General features: G+C 40.2%; 1 protein-coding gene across 11 annotated transcripts in view; it reads right to left on the bottom strand.

Moving 5' to 3' along the window:
* LOC143026595 (uncharacterized) overlaps window positions 1–14804 on the bottom strand; it is a 321375-nt gene that overhangs the window by 102973 nt on the left and 203598 nt on the right. The window lies entirely within an intron of this gene.

Raw genomic sequence — 14804 nt, 5'->3', positions numbered from 1 at the left:
AACTAAAAAAAGATAATTATAGAAGAGATCTGAAAAAGAATAGCTTCCCACACAGAGCGGTGGATATCTGGAATAAATTGAGGCTACAGTGTTTGCAAAAACTATACAAGAATTTAAGAACAAACTTGATGCTCTCTTCCCATATAATAAAACTAGGTAAATACAACTCAGATCACTAAACAAGTTCTAGACAGACCACCACTCAATATTCCATCAAACCCCCACCAGACACATCATCACAGAAAAAACCTTCCCGTATTTGGTAAGAACCACTCTGGCATACCTGCATTCAGGACACAATCCAGAATTGGAAGTCCCAACACAGAATGGGCCTGGCCAAATTTATATTGCCCTATATACAATCACAACACAAAAGACACACACACCTCATCCTATAGTACCCCACACTTACAATCCCTAGACAACACAATATAGCTTCCCTGAGTGACTCATGGATCTGCCTGGAGGCCATTGATAACTTGGTATGTGTAACTGGAGAGTAAGAGACAAGACCCAATGAACAGTGGTCCTTTCCTGCATACAATTAGGTAAATACATAAACACACACACACACACGACTTGATCAGAATCACCTATGGAACTATGACATGCCTGCAAGAGGCAACACCACTGATCAGGAGAGGACAAAGAACCAAGTGACTCTGATGACTCCTGGCTCCAATGGTGTTACTTTATCCCCACCTCCACAAGGTGTGGCCCTAAGAGGCGAGTACCTGGTCTTTGGTTCAGACCTAGAAACTTGCTCTATTCTCTCTCTCTCACTTCCTACCAATTTACTTGTCTGATGAACTAGGAAGTCAATACACTGATACCTGCCCTACCACACCAGGCTAGAGACATAGAAACCAACCCATACCAATACATGTCCTACATACATAAGACTTATAAATCTCTTGTACACATCCATCAAGTGTAACAAATGCGACACAAGGCTCCACTTTGTATGCACTACACTCACCAACACAAAACCAGTGCTGAAAGCATTGGAATTGCAGTCAATGCACATAAACATTTATACCCACAAGCATTGCATCACAAAAGCACACTAAACATACTGACAAAGCATCAACAGTATCACAAACACATGGAAATACTACAATTTCTACATATACATAAAATATGCATAACATTAAAAGCAGAGTAACTAAACTAACACCACTATCCACATTCAGTGAATACTAAACAATTAGGAAAGACAACACTCGACATAAAGGTGTACTCATTATACCAATCCACAACATAACAGAAACTAAACAAACACTAACAGACATCACAAACATACATATACCAAAGGCTTTTCTCCCTTACAAGGGAGGTAGTCAAAAAACAAGGGCATAATCCACTCCCCTCCACCCTCTACCATCCCTCTTATCTTAGCACCTCCTGGATGATGGGTCATCCCTGCATCTCACCCACTGCTCTGGGTCAGATGCAGTGCAACTTGTGACTTTCTAGGTAAGACCACCCGCTCGCACGGGATCGGTTTTTGTGGGAGGGGAAGAATGTCTGTAAGAAAATGAAAAGATAGTGTATAAAAGAGGGCTTTTGACACAGCACATCCATGGCAAGACTGATTCATTAAATTGGCGACCCTCACTCTCCGTCCTCTTATGCAGAAAAGGAGACGACGGGGAGAAATCTTTTTCTGCTGTGTCAATTTCTCACACATACTCCCCCCAATCCCCCCTCATGTATTACTACATCATCCATACACAATCATTCTCCATTCACCCCTATCTTCTGTCCTCTCCTGTCCTTCCTCAACATTCCCCTCTTTCCCAATGCCCCTTTTATCCCATCCATCCATCATATCCTAGGTTGACCCCTCATTTTCATTACTTCCACCTCTGCCTTCCACACTTCTTTTACTAGGCTTACTTCACTTATTCCTTCCATGTCTCCAAACCATCTCAATACTCTTTCATCAACCCTATCTCCCAACTCCCTTTCTACCTCCATTCTCCTCCTCATTTCTCACTCTATCCAGCCTAGTAACCCCTATCATACTTCTCAGGCACCTCATATCAAATACATTCAAACTCCTCCTCTCTTATGTTCTATGTTCCTGCCCCGTACCGTGCTGTAGGCACAATCAATCCTTCATACAATCTCTTCTTGGCATCTATTCCAAATTATCTCTTTCTCATTACAGTTTTTTAATCCCCTAAGGCATTTACTCGCTTCTCTAAATCTACATTCTACCTCCACCTCCAATCCTCCCTTTCCCTCCACATTTGCACCCAAGTATCTAAAACTATCCACTTTCTCCAGTCTCACTTAATACTCACTTCCAGTCTGCTGCCACTTTCACCCCTTGTACATCTCATCACCTTACTTTTACCCACGTTTATCTTCAACTTCCTTCTTTCACACACCTTCCCAAACTCTGTCACTAACTTCCTCAATCCCTCCTCTGATCCTGCTACAAGCAGTGTTGTAAGCAAACAACAACTGGCTTATCTCCCACTTTTCTCCATTCTCTTTAATCATCTTCAACCCCCGACCCACTACCTTTGCATTTACCTCTCACACCACCCCATCCATGTATAAAATGAACAGCCAGGGTGATATAATACATCCTTGACAAAGTCCCACCTTTACCTCAAACCATTCACTCTCTACATTTCTAATCCTGACACATGCTTTACTACTTTCATAAAAACTCTTGACAGCTCCAAAAAGCTTTCCTCCTATCCCATATATCTGCAATACATCCTACAGTGCCTTCCTGTCTACCCTGTTATAAGCCTTTTCCAGATTCATAAAAGCCCCCCCCAAAAAAAAAACATCCTTACCTTTTCCTATAGCTCTCACATTCTGTCTTACCACAAAAATCTGATCTACACAACCCTTTCCTGTCCTCAACCCACACTGCTCCTCACCAATTACTCCTGTTCTCTCAATCAACACCCTCCCATAGGCCTTCCTAACTACACTTAACAAGCTGATCCCTCTGAAACTACTACACACACTTGTCCCCTTTTCCTTTGTAAAGTAGAACTATACAGGCACTCCTCTAGTTCTCCGGCACTCTACTCGCCTCTTAAACAAACATTAAACAGCCTCACCAACCAGTTCACCATCATTGTACCTTTTTTCGGACATTCTGCATGACATCCACCCAACCCAGGTGCCTTACCTGCTCTCATCATCTTAACAACTGCCTTCACTTCATCTTTCCTTATTTCTCCTCCATTTTCCTCACCCATCACAGTCATTTTCTTAATGCTTCCCACTGGAACTACCTTTCCCTCCCTATCCTCCTTCACATTTAGCATAATCACAATCCAGATAGAAAAACTAAATCACAAATATGTAAATATCACCCAACACATATGTTCAAAAGGGCATTCCTCAACTCCAACCTCTCAACTAACATGGGTGACATGAACACACCCTACCCAATTTGGCTAAATGCATAAAAAGAAGCCCTTAAAGGAAACAAAATACTAGAGCAACTCTCCAACCTAGGCAACTATCCCAATGTAATCACCAAGCAACTTCACCTGACATAACAATGTACTTCCTCCAACCCAAACATGGGAAATCTAATTTTCCTTCAGATCACTGACAACAAAGTTCACCATAAAACTAAAAAGACAAAAAGAAAACCTACACATAGAAGAACATACATAAACTACAAAATAGCAAATTAGCAGAACATACTGGAGAAGTAGAAAAGAACTCGAAACACCTTTGCCACATAGTAGTTCTAGCAAGATATATTTCATGTCTGTATGAAAAAACACAACCCCCAACTATACACCAGAAATACATACATCAAGGGCTTTTCCCCCCTTACAAGGGAGTTAGCTAAAGTCAAAAGGTATAATTATACTCAAAGTATTACAAAAGAGGATCATACTGACAGGAGACCTTTTGGTCCATAAATTGGTCAAATGCAAAATAATAATAATGATAAATAAAAATAAATAAATAAATAAATAAAATAAATTGGTAGTTAAATAATAATCATACATACATACATACATACATACATACATACATATACCAAGGCTTTTTCCCCCTTACAAGGGAGGCAGCCAAAAAGGAAAAGGCATAAAATCATTCCCACCCATTCCATCCCTGAATACACTCTACACCCTTCCACCCTCCCTCTTATCTTAGCACCTCCTGGATGATGGGCCATCCCTGCATCTTGTCCACTGCCCTGGGTCAGAAGCAGTGTCGCAAGACACAGCACATACACAGCAAGGCCACTTCATTAAATCGGCGACCCCCCCCTCTCCGTCCCCCCATGCATAAAAGGAGAGGACGGGGAGAAATCCCTTCGGGCTGCGTCAAATTTTGCTCACAAATACTACCTCACCCCCCATCCCCCCGCCCATTCCACCTCATGCATCACATCATCATCATCCATATACAACCATTCTCCATTCACCCCTGTCTTCTGTGCTCTCCCGTCCTTCCTCAACAGACATTCCCCTCTTCCCCAAAGCCCCCTTCACCCCCATCCATCCACCTCATCCTAGGACGTCCCCTCATGTTCACTCACTCCACATCTGCCTTCCATACCTCTTTTACTAGTCTTTCTTCACTCATTCTTTCCATGTGTCCAAACCATCCTAATACTCTTTCATCAACCCTATCTCCCAACTCCCTTTCCACCTCCGTTCTTCTCCTCACCTCCTCATTTCTCACTCTATCTAGCCTAGTAACCCCCATCATACTTCTCAGACACCTAATCTCAAACACATTCAAACTACTTCTCTCTTCCTCTCTTATGTTCCATGTTTCTGTCCCATACAGTGCTGTTGGCACAATCACTCCTTCATACAGTCTCCTCTTAGCATCCATTCCCAAATGTCTATTCCTCATTACACTCTTCAACCCACCATGGCATTTACTCGCTTCTCTCAATCTACATTCTACCTCCACCTTTTCCTGCCACATTTGCACCCAAGTATCTAAAACTATCCACTTTCTCCAGTCGCTCTCCCTTAACCACTTCACTACGGGCCAAAATCTCGCGGGCAGCATTAGCTGCCAGACGTACGATGTTTCGTCATAATACTCGCATCATAAAAAATAGTCACTGCTTATATCTATCGTTCTCTCTTTCACCCTTGAATTTTGATAACCATAGAAAATGTGATGAAGACAGTTTAGAGAGTATGTCATTATGCAGGGGCACCTACAATAAATATAATCAAGACGCTGATATGGCAGCCTCGCGTATCCACTTGCTCCTCATGCCGCCTATGTAGGCGGCACCGTATGGAAGGGGTTAATGCTCACTTCCAGTCTACTGCCACTTTCACCCCTTGTACATCTCATCACCTTACTTTTACCCACATTTATCTTTAGCTTTCTTCTATCACATACTCTCCCAAACTCTGTCACCAGCTTCCTCAATCCCTCCAATCCTGCCACAAGCGCAGTGTCGTCCGCAAACAACAGCTGGCTCACCTCCCACTTTTCTCCATTTTCTTTAAACATCTCCAATCCCTGACCCACTACCCTTGCATTTACCTCTCGCACTACCCCATCCATGTACAAGTTGAACAGCCAGGGCGACATAACGCATCCTTCACGAAGTCCCACCTTTACCTCAAACCACTCACTCTCTCCATTTCTAACCCTGACACAAGCTCTACTACTCTCATAAAAACTCTTGACAGCTCCTAGAAGCTTTCCTCCTATCCTGTATATCTGCATAACCTCCCACAGTGCCTTTCTGTCTACCCTATTGTAGGCCTTTTCCAGATCCATAAAAGCCCAAAAAAATCCTTCCCCTTTCCTATAGCTTTCGCATATATCTGTCTTACCACAAAGATCTGATCTACACAACCTCTACCCGTCCTAAATCCGCACTGTTCCTCACCAATTACTCCCTCTGTTTCTCTCCTAATCCTCTCAATCAAGATCCTCCCATAAGCCTTCCCAACTACACTTAACAAGCTAATCCCTCTGAAACTACTACATTCACACTTGTCCCCTTTTCCCTTGTAAAGTGGAACTATACAGGCACTCCTCCAGTCCTCCGGCACTCTACCCTCTCTCCAGCAAACATTAAATAACCTCACCAGCCAGTCCACCATCACTGTACCTCCTTTTTTTAGACATTCTGCATGGCATCTATCCAGACCAGGTGCCTTACCTGCTTTCATCATCTTAACAACTGCCTTCACTTCATCCTTCCTTATTTCTCCTCCATTTTCCTCACTCATCACTCTCATTTTCTTAGCATTTCCCACTGCAACTATCTTTCCCTCCCTATCCTCCTTCACATTTAGCAACTCCCTAAAATATTCTGCCCATCTTCCCCTTACTGCCTTCTCTTCCATTATCATCTCTCCATCTGCACCTTTTACCTTTTCTTCTCTACTTGATTCGCCTCCTCTTCCTCTCTTAATTTCTTTCCAAAACATCTTTTTATTACTTTCAAAATTTTCTGTCATACTCTTACACCACTTCACATCTGCTCTCCTCTTTGCCTCCTTTACCCTTTGCTTTACTTCTCTTTTCTTTTCTTTATACCTCTCATACAACTCCCTTGTCCTATTTTGTAACCAAACTGTGAAAGCTCGCTTCTTCTCTTCTACAACCTTCTTTGTTTCCTCATCCCACCATTCACTACCCTTCCTTCTATTTCCTCCTGTCCTTCTTGTTCCACACACCATCCTTGCACACTTTGTGACTCCCTCCTTGAACCATCACCATTCCTCCTCCACACCTAGCTCTACTCTATCCTTCACTCCCTCCCACTCCTCCTTCAGCTTCTTCTTGTACTCCTTCTCCTTTTCCTTTTCATTTAAAGAATTCACTATAAGCACCTCCCTACCTTTTGTCCCTTTCCTCTTTCTCCATCTATCCTCCACTCTCAACTTACCTTCCACCAAAAAATGATCTGATATTCCCCCACTCTCTCCCCTTAGTACATGTACATCCTTAACTCTTCCTATCATAATCCTATTTACCACTACATAATCCATCAACGCTCTATCTACCACCCTTCCATCCACCACCCTCTCCCACGTGTACTTATGCTTGACTTTCTTCCGAAACACTGTATTTGCTATCATCAACTCTCTAGACACATTTCCACCATCAACTCTCTTCTATTCTACAACCTTCTTTGTTTCCTCATCCCACCATTCACTACCCTTTCTTCTATTTCCTCCTGTCCTTCTTGTTCCACACACCATCCTTGCACACTTTGTGACTCCCTCCTTGAACCATCCCTATTCCTCCTCCACACCTAGCTCTACTCTATCCTTCACTCCCTCCCACTCCTCCTTCAGCTTCTTCTTGGACTAATAATCAAATAATAATAAAGAAATCCACAAATAATATAAAATAAATGGCAGTCATTACAGCATCTTGCTTATGTGTTTATCTACCGTATATACTCGCGTATAGGTCACACTATCTTTTTACTAAAATTTTTTGCCAAAATCAGGGGTGTGACCTATCTATTCGACATTAATGAGGGACAGCACTACTCTGCCACCGTAGACAATGACACAGAATTTCAGTGGTGTTCACACAATTTGCATCAGAAAGCTTTTCAAGCCTTTTGTATGAATATATATATATATATATATATATATATATATATATATATATCAAAGGTTCCTACTGACTCACTACTTTAAACTGAACTTTTGCTGCTAGAAAATCATATAGTAATTTCAATAAAATTGTAAACTATTCTCTTTTCCAACTCTTTCATATATACTGTTGTATAGTGTCCAGTTGACAGTTAAACTCTACTGATTTTTTTTTTGTCAAGTTGACTATAACGTTTTTTACGCAAGTGTATTTGTTTACGATTATAGTTTTAGAAACAACCGTTGTTTATGCAAGTTTGCATTATGTGCACACGTGACATTCGGAGAATCTACATGTGTTCTGATATTAAAATTTTGTGAGTAAAGTTTTTAAATAGAGGTAAATATCTGATCATTTTTTTGTTTGAATGGGTCTTGTAAATCGCCAGATTATTCTGCAACCTATCCGTGGGTAAACCGCATATAACCACTTTGACAACCACAAACTAGCGGTGTGACCTATACACAAGTATATGTGGTAAACGAATCCCAAAGCTTCAAACTGAACTACATTGCACTGTCTCTGCAGGAAGTTTATTTCATTAACTACATGGTTGGTGAAGGTGTTTCTACCCACTTCCAAATTTAATCTTTTTCCTGACAGTTTGAGACCATTATTTCTTGTTGGATTCTCATTCAGTGTGAAAATTTTGTCACTTTTGATGATGTCAATTCCCTTTAGAATCTTAAAGACCTGTATCAAATCACCCCTGAGTCTAAGCTTTTTTAGAGAAAATACAATATTTCCCAAAAGTATGCAACCCCTACCCCTTGCGGCCACATACTTATGTTGAAAATAAGAAGGCATTTTCTGAGGTGGAATTATGTAGACAGAATTATCTGGCAACACCCTGCTGTCACACTGGGCCAACAGAGCAAAATGTGAGGGAGAACCCAGCCAGTCACTTCCACACTGCCACAGGAAGAGCATTTATAGGTGACCCCTCTCTTTGGGATCTTGCCTTTTTTCACACTGTTTTCTTCATTTCCCTAGAGTCTGTATCGTCACCATAGCACCTACAAAGGAATAAACTAAAGTGGTAATTGGCCAAGTCATTGGATTAAAGAAGGCAGGCCATGGAGCTAAGAAATCTGAAATATTGAAGGTGGCTAAGTCCAAAGGCAAAAGATACATGGTGCAATTTTGGGAGGGAGGAGGGCTGGAGATATCCCAGTAACTTTGCATAGGGAATCATAAGAAGGCTTCTCCAAAGATTTTGCTTATGTTAGTGGATTTGACTCTAAAGTACACTTTATGATATTCAAAACCATTGGAGAAGTCTTCTTAGGAAGCCCTATCCTAGGTTTCTGGGCTGATATCTCCAGCTCTCTTCCCTCCCGAAATTGCACCATGTATCTCTTGACTTTGGGCTTAGCTACCTTCCACATTTCACCAATTTCTTTAGTTCCATGCCCTGCCTTCTTTAATCCAATGACTTGGGCAATTATATCTTTAATTCTTTTCTAGGGGCCATGGTAATGATACAAACCTAATGGAAATGAAGAAAACCAGTGTGAAAAATGGCAAGATCCAGAAGAGAGGGGTCACCTGTAAATGTTCTTCCCATGGCAGTGTTGGACCAGTGTGACAAAAGGGAGTTGCCAGATGCATTCTCTCTCTATAATTTCATCTCAGGATATGCCTTCCTATTTTCGTCATGAACAAGTGGCCGCAGGGAGTAGGGGTCGCATACTTTTCATGAGTACTGTAGATTCATGTTTTAGTCAATTTTAGTATGATTTATTTTTAATATTTGGAATCAGTTTTGTAGCTTGCCAATGTACTTTTTCTAATCCGTCAGTGTCTTTAATGAGATTTGGTGACCATACGGAAAAATCATGTTCCAAATGTGGATGAACTAATGATTTATATAGCTTGTTGATGAAAGATGGACTTTTGAGTTCAAAAGATCATGCAATAAGTCCTAGAATCTTATTTGCTTTCTCAGAGGCTGAAATATACTGCTTAGATGATTTGAGATTGTTCCTGATAATTATGCCGAGATCTTTCTCAGTATCCACTTTTGTTAATGAATTTCCAAACAACTTGTACTTGTACTGTTATTTCTACCTATGTGCATAACCTTGCTATAATTTATCTAAATTTTCTTGAATACCTAATTGGTTTAAGTGATCATTTGCCAGTCTGCACAGTTTTGTATAAACAGCAAATTTGGAGACAAAAGATTTCAGTGTGTGGTCTATATCATTTAAATATACTATGAATAGAAGGTGGAGGTAGAATGTAGATCGAGAGAAGCGAGTAAATGCCTTGGTGGATTAAAAAGTGTAATGAGGAATAGACATTTGTGAGTGAAGGAGTGATTGTGCCAACAGCACTGTATGGGGCAGAAACATGGAACATAAGAGAGGAAGAGAGAAGGAGTTTGAATGTGTTTGAGATGAGGTGTCTGAGAAGTATGATGGGGGTTACTAGGCTATTTTTTTTTTTTTTTTTTTTTTAATCTGTATTATTACATAACTTTAATAGTCATTGGGTGCACCTGAGCACTTATATTTCTTACAAGCCTGTCTCTTTTTAGCAATACTTTAAATTTCTTTGTCATACCATTTTGGGGGAGCCTGATTTGCAGGGGTGTCTGTGCTTAAACGGGATGTAGGTATGAATCATCTTAGTAAGCGTATTTTGAAATATTTCTCACATCTGATCTACAGATCTTTCACTTAATTTTGCCTCCCAATATGTAAGCTGAAGCTCCTGATGTAGTCCTATGAACTGAGCTTTACTGAAATCGGAAATTTTAGATACACAAGAATCTATTCTAATTTTTTTTAGCAGTTTGAATCCAAGTTGTGATCACTACCTGCATTGGTTCCACCAACTTCTACATCAGTTATCAAGCTTTCATGGCTATCGATAAATAGATCATGTAAATTTCCATCTCTTATGGCCTCTTTTATATGCTGAACTAAGTAACTGTCAAAGAGAAAATCTATCTAGTGACTACATGTATGGCCATGTTCTACGGTCATCCAATCAATTGAAATCACCCATTATCAACAAGCCCTGAATGCAGAAACTAGACAGTTCTTGAAACAACAGTTTGTTGTCTGCTAATGATAATGTTTTTGTCCTATATATCACACCTATATTCATCTTTTGTCCATTTGTTTGGGTTAACTATACCCTTTACTTTTTCACATGGAAAGAATGAGTGAAGAAAGACTAGTAAAAGAGGTATGGAAGGCAGATGTGGAGTGAGTGAACATGAGGGGACATCCTAGGATGAGGTGGATGAATGGGGTGAAGGGGGCTTTGGGGAAGAGGGGAATGTCTGTTGAGGAAGGACGGGAGAGGACAGAAGATGGGTGAATGGAGAATGGTTGCATATGGATGATGTTGTGATGCATGAGGTGGAATGGGCGGGGGGATGGGGGGTGAGGTAGTATGTGTGAGCAAAATTTGACGCAGGCCAATGGGATTTCTCCCCGTCCTCTCCTTTTATGCAATGGGGGGACGGAGAGGGGGGAGTCGCCGATTTAATGAAGCGGCCTTGCTGTGTATGTGCTGTGTCTTGCGACACTGCTTCTGACCCAGGGCAGTGGACAAGGTGCAGGGATGACCCATCATCCAGGAGGTGCTAAGATAAGATTGAGGGTGGAGGGGTGTGGAGTGTATTCAGGGATGGAATGGGTGGGAATGATTTTATGCCTTTTCCTTTTTGGCTACCTCCCTTGTAAGGGGGAAAAAGCCTTGGTATATGTATGCATGTATGTAACTATACCCACAAACATCATATGCATCCTGTTTCACTTTCATGTATAGACGAACTGATGGACAAATTATACAAGATAATAGACTTTTCACTCAAAGAAAGGTACCGCAAGATTGGAAAGATGCAAACATAGTACCAATATATAGAGGAAACAAAGATCCTACAAAATTCAGACCGGTATTCCTTACAACCCCAGTAGCAAAAATATGCAAAAAAAAATTCAGAAACAAATGGATCAAACACTTGGAAGACAATAAAATATTAAACCCTATACAATTTGGCTTTAGAAGTGGAAGATTGTGTACCACAAACTTAACATACTTTTATTCGAGATTAATTGAAATAATACAAGAAAGAGATATCTGGGTTGACTGCTCCTTCTTGGACTTGCAGAAGGCTTTTGACAAAGTACCACATTTGGGGATGAAATGGGTGGGAGTGTTTTTGTGCCTTTCCCTTTTTGGCTACCTCCCTTGGAAGGGGGAAAAGGCCTTGGTATATGTATGTACCACATAAAAAGTTAGTAAGAAAAATTGAAATAATAGGAGGAATACAAGGTAAGCTACTGGAATGGATGAAAGATTTCTTAAGTGGGAGAAAAATGAGTGGTACTTAAAGACAAAAATTCAAACTGGGAAGATAAGTGGCATTCCGCAAGGCTCTGTATTGGCTCCTCTAATGTTTGCCATATATATATAAATCATATGAATGAGGGAGTGAAATGTTACATAAACTTCTTTGCTGACAATGCCAAATTACTCAACACAGTAAGCACAGAAGAAGACTGCAGATCACTACAAGAAGACCTAGACAAAATATGGGAATAAAGTCAGAAGTGTGAAGTGAATTTTAACATTAAGAAATGCAGTATAATGGAATTTGGAAAAAGCAAAAATGGAATATCGGGTAAATATAAATTTGGTAACAAGATGTCAAAAAAAGTCAACTCAGAAAGGGACCTGGGAGTGACTATCTTAAGTGACTTGACACCTGATAAACATAACATGTCAATAAATTAGTTGCAGAGACTTTTAAATTATTAAGATCAATGGAAGTGGACTTCGACTACAGTATATGGGAGAAGTAATAGTAAAGAAAATAGTGGTTGCATTAATAAGACCTAAACTAGAAAGAAGAAAAAAAGAAAGAAAAGAAAGAAAGAAAAAAAATCAAAGAACAGCGATAAAAATGGCACCTACACTATCAAATTTGACATATGAACAAAAATTGGAGAAATTACATCTACCAACACTGGAACAAAGAAGATAAATAGGTGATTTGTTGACCATTTACAGAATTATGAAAGGGATGGAAATACTTGATAGAGACGACCTATTAAAATGGGACAGAAGAGAAATAAGAGGACACAAGAAGCTAAAGAAGGACAGTTACAGAAGAGATTTGAAAAAGAATAGCTTCCCACATAAAGTGATTGATGTCTGGAATGAACTAAACAGAGAAACATTGAGTGCCAAAACTATACAAGATTTTAAGAATAAACTGGATACAGAGAGATACAAAAATGGGTCACTATGAGCATAGCTCTTGTGCCGTAAAATACAACTAGGTAAATATAGCCAAGCTTCCGTGCTGTCAACACCTCTCAGCTAGAGCTCCAAAGGCTACCAAATAAGACAAAATTTCTCAATAGTGCAAGAAAAACAAGAGGCCTGGCTTGTATTGAATGGGAGTGGGAGCACTTGTGGTTACCCAAAATTATTTCTCTGCTGTGTTAAATTGATCTAATGAAAGAAAATGCAAGGAAATAAAAACAATGTTTTTGAGCTGTGAGTCAGAGCCCTCTGGAGGCACTACACCAAAACTAAATGCAGCAAGACACAATACATCCCACAGCAAGGCTGCTTCATTTAATCGGCAACCCCCCCTTCATCCCCTCATGCAGAAAAAGAGAAGACTGGGAGAAATCCCTTCAGGCTGCATCAAAATACAGTATCATTCACACATAACCACTCCCTAACCCAACGTCCCCCACCCACTCCCTTCCATGCATCACAGCATCATCCATACATGACCTTTTTCCACTCACCCCATCTCCTACCTTCTCCATTCCTTCCTTAACAGACATTCCCTTCTTTCTTAATGCCCCTTTTACCCCCATCCATCCATCTCATTCTTGATCACTCACTCTTGTTTACTCCCTACACCTCTGCCTTCCACACCTGTTTTACTAATCTTTCTTCACTCATTCTTTCTGTTTCCAAACCATCCAAATACTCTTTCATCAATCCTATCTCTCAACTCCTTTTCCATCCCTGCTCTCCACCTCATCTTCTTGTTTCTCACTCTATCACCACATTTCATCTCAAACAAATTAAAATTTTCCCTCTTTTTCTCTCTTAAATTCTAGGTCTCTACCCCATACAGTGCTGTCTGCAAAATCACCATTTCATGTAGTCTCTTCTTTGCATCCATTCCTAAATGCCTAATTCTCATGATACTTTTTAATCCCCCATGGCATTTACTTGCTACTCTGTCTATAATCTATTTCCACCTCTACTCCTTCCTTTCCTCCCACATGTGACCCCAAATATCCAAAGCTATTCACTTCATCCACCCTCTTTATTCATAGAAATGTTTTTCATTTTGTCATCTTAATCACTGAAGTGTTTCTTTACCTTGCCAGTCAATTTTGCCAACTTTAATCATAGAAGCATTTTTAATTTTGCCAGTGTCAAAACTATAAACTGAGAGAGAGAAAGAGAGAAATGACGGGGTTGTCTGCAACTAAAACTTGACAAGATGTATTACAAATCTCAACCAGTTCCTTGAACTTCTGACCAATGATTAATATGACAATGAAGACGATCATCCAACAGGGACCAGTGATGGGTACCTCCAAGTAAAAGTCCAAAGAATTAAATGTTAGACTATCTCTCTCCTGTCCATTTTCAACACCCCCACTTCTATGAGTTGCAGTCCTGAAAGGGGCTGCCAGGGTCTCTGGAGTAAGCCAAAGACCTGAGCTCAAAACCAACAACCTCCTACTAGTACATACCAGTGACCTTGAGTCCCACACTAATAAAACACAGTAATTTGATCAAAATATCTTCCCAGATATATCTCATGAACTGTTGCTCGAGGAAACAATTATCATAATCAACCATCCACCAACCCATCTCTCATGTGTTTAGATAACAAATCTACCTTTTAAAAAATTTCACCACGACTTCTGGAAAGAGAAACCATTTTGGCCACACACCAAAATAAAATAATATCTATATATGATTTCAATTTGTTCAAGCTCAACAACATGAATCTTTTCCAAGACAATGATATTTTTTCACAGTCTAAAATCTAATAAAAAGCCATTACCACTTTAAAGACAAAGAACACATAACAAAATATTTATCCAAACATTCTGTATGGGCATCCATAAGCAAATTCAACAAGCTTGATACAACACTATTTATAGACAAGCAAGGCTGGCACAGGCTGTTTGTATGTAAGCAGA

The sequence above is a fragment of the Oratosquilla oratoria genome, chromosome 6, assembly GCF_046742065.1.
Source record: "Oratosquilla oratoria isolate Oo_2021 chromosome 6, ASM4674206v1, whole genome shotgun sequence".
Taxonomy (NCBI): domain Eukaryota; kingdom Metazoa; phylum Arthropoda; class Malacostraca; order Stomatopoda; family Squillidae; genus Oratosquilla; species Oratosquilla oratoria.
Note: the sequence above shows the minus strand (reverse complement) of the source record. Positions and strands in the feature narration are given on the sequence as shown.